Genomic DNA, 3,476 nt, shown 5'->3' on the forward strand with positions numbered 1-3,476 from the left:
AAAGATGCTCTGATGAAATCATACTTTTCCCTCCTCCCTCCCGTGATTGCTCACAAGCCCCATACAAATTCCATAAAAAGAAAACCATTCTTACATAAACAATGACATATTTTGACAGCCTATGACCAGTACAAAATGTTGCATTCTTATTCTCATTCTTATTATTTATTTATATAGCACCATCAATGTACATGGTGCTGTACAGAATAAAACAGTAAATAGCAAGGCCCTACCGCATAGGCTTACAATCTAATAAAATCATAATAAAACAATAAGGAGGGGAAGAGAATGCCAACAGGCACAGGGTAGGGTAAGCAGGCACAGGGTAGGGTAAAACTAACAGTATAACAGTATAACAGTATAACAGTATAACAGTATCTGTTCTCTGATAAGCACCCCAAGGAAAAATTGAGAGTCCAGAGCACTCTGACCCTTCCAAAATGCCCAGTCAGGGTACTTAGGTGGTAAACAGTGAAGCGATGCACCTTCATGTCTATCCTGGTTCCTAAACACAAAGCAGACATATTTAAGGAACCCAAGTTGGTGTATATAACCTTCTCCATTTTTGTCCTCACAACAACAACCCTATGAGGTGGGTTGGGCTGAGGGCCTGTGACTGACCCAAAGTCACCCAGTGAGTTTTCATGGCCAAGTGGGGACTAGAACCCGGACCCCTCGACTCCCAGTACAACACTTTAGCCATTACACTACAATGGCTCAGTCTGTGGAGGCAGATGCGCTCATTGATTTCATGTTAGTTTCAGGCATTTTTCATGTAAAAATCACAAAGATCACTGAGGTTCCCTGCCTCAAATCCACATTTGTCCACCATGCCCATGTGTGTCAGATCCTGGATTTTTCTAGTAGAGTCCATAGAGGCAGATATGCTCTTTGATTGGATTGTGGTTTGAAGTATTTTCCATGTAAAAATCATGAGAATCCCTGCCTCAAATCCAAGTTTTTGCGCTGTGGAGGCACCCATGAGTGGCAGACCTATGTGTTTTTGTGATTCAGTCTGTGGAGGCAGATGTGCTCTGCGATATGCTAGTATTTGGGGGATTTTCTCTGCAAAAATCATGAGGAACCTTGAGGATATCTGTCTTGGATCCATGTTTTTCACTGTGAAGCGCTCACAAGTAGTGGGTCTGTGATTTTTCTGTTTCATTCTGTGGAGGTAGATGTGATTGGTGATTAAATGGTGGTTTTGTCGGTGTCTCATTAAAAATCATATGTGGGTAAAAGGTCTAAAATATACGTTAAGTACAAGACTTAAAAAGAACTTTTATAAGATGATTTATATATGGTATATGTCTCCCTCAAAATTAGCTAAAATGTATAGGGGTGCCTTGGGAGGCTGTTGGAAATGTGAAGAACAAGAAGGAACCTTCTACCATATGTGGTGATCCTGTAAAAAAGCAAAATCTTTCTGGACTCAGATCCACTTGTTAATGCAAAAAATATTAAAGACAAATCTACAAATGAAACCAGAATCATTCTTGTTGGGACTTATGATCAACTTAAAGAAAAAGGAGGAACACCGTTTTTGTACATGACAGCAGCTGCTAGGCTCCTCTATGTGCAATACTGGAAAAACACACAAACACCATCAACTGAGGAATGGCTGATGAAGGTTTTGGAGTTGGCGGAGATGGCTAAACTTACGCACTAGTAAGAGAAAAATCATCAACCTCGTTTGTATTGGACTAGAATCCGCTGATAGAATATTTGCAAGAGTTGGAAAAAATGATTTATATGTTTGTGGATTTCACATATAATCTGTGGTCTTAATACACAACACTGTGCTGGCTAAAGTGAAGTAACATATAACCCATATGTCTGCCATGAAGAATGCCTTAAATGGAATATGGCCTTATGTTTTATATGTGTGCTTTTAGAAGTTGTACTGTATTGTATTGTTTGTTAAGTTTTGTTTCATTTTTTCCTGTAGAAAATAATTTCAAAAATGTAAAATCAGGGGGGGGGAATAATACAAAATCATGATGCTCTCTTTGTGATTTAATGAATCCTTGTTTTACTTTCTTTTGTTACTATGCACTATCTATACATTATATTTCTCCCCATAGTAAAAATATACTGGTCCCATATCATGCAACTGCATCACTAAAAAGCATGCACTGCACGTTTTTTGTAATGCACACTCCTTATACATATATTACCTACAAGGCTCAACTTCACACTTATATCAGTTCAAGGGATAAGATATTTAAGGTCTCACCAGAAATACTTTAAACCTAAAACCACCTTCCTAAAAAGAGCTTCTTCTTTACAACAAAAATGAAGTATTAGGACTTTTCGATTAACCAATTCTTTACACACACAGCCCTTATCCTCCCCAATCTTATGTTAGTATTAGTTTTTGGAATTTTTAAAGGGATCTCAGAAATTACTCTATTTCCTAGTAAAATGAAAGATGAAACAAGTGATACACCACCCTAGTTTTCCCCAGTAAGTTATTTCTCAGTTAGCTCATCAATCTACTTCTTAGGTTGACTTTCAAACACCCTCCATTCTTTTGGCTTTCCCAATAATCTTCTTTAGTCAATCTGCCAATTTCAACAGGTGAAAAGTTCCCATATTAATATCCTTACAGTGCAAACCTAATTCAATGCCTCACACTCCATAACAAAGGAATGAAAAGGAACCTCTCATGCAAGCACTGAGTCATTACTGACTCTTGGAGGGATGCCAGCTTTCACTGACGTTTTCTTGGCAGGCCTTATAGCGGGGTGATTTGCCGTTGCTTTCCCCGGCCATTATTACCTTTCCCCCAGCTAACTGGTTACTCATTTTACCTCGGGAGGATGGAAGGCTGAGTCGACCGGAGCCGGCTGCCTGAAACCAGCTTCCACTGGGATTGAACGCAGGTCTTGGGGAGTTTCAGCTGCAGAAACTGCTACTTTACCACTCTGTGCCACACAAGGCTCTCCGTGACAAAAGTAAACTGAATATGCTGGTTTTATAACAAAGAGATCATTCTTTTGTCTCTTAAAATTCACTGCTCCGAATTCTACGGGGATCTCTTCACATTTACAAAATACCCTCTTTTTGACCTAGTTTTTCCTTCCCATTATAATAATCCCTTGAAGTACTCTCCTCAGCATACTCCCTCCTTCACTTTGCCATCTAAGAAATAACACCCAAATAATTAATAACTCCTTCACGACCTTAATCTGCACTTATTACTAAACTGGAACGCCTTTTCTACCATTTTAGGCGTCCAGAAATGCTTCCAGCATAAAATGGTGGCCAGAGTCACGTGCACGAATATGATTTGCCCGCCTCCACTCTTCGGTTCCTGAGAGAAAGGCTGAGTTCGGACGATACGCTAATCAACGGTTGTTTCCCATGCTGTTCCTATTAGCACCCCTCCCGTTGATTAGCGTGTCGTCCGAACTCAGCCAAAGACGCATTTTGTAAAACCTAGTACCACACGATAACGCGGAAGTGAATGACAG

This window comes from Elgaria multicarinata, chromosome 3 (assembly GCF_023053635.1).
Source record: "Elgaria multicarinata webbii isolate HBS135686 ecotype San Diego chromosome 3, rElgMul1.1.pri, whole genome shotgun sequence".
Classification (NCBI taxonomy): Eukaryota; Metazoa; Chordata; class Lepidosauria; order Squamata; family Anguidae; genus Elgaria; species Elgaria multicarinata.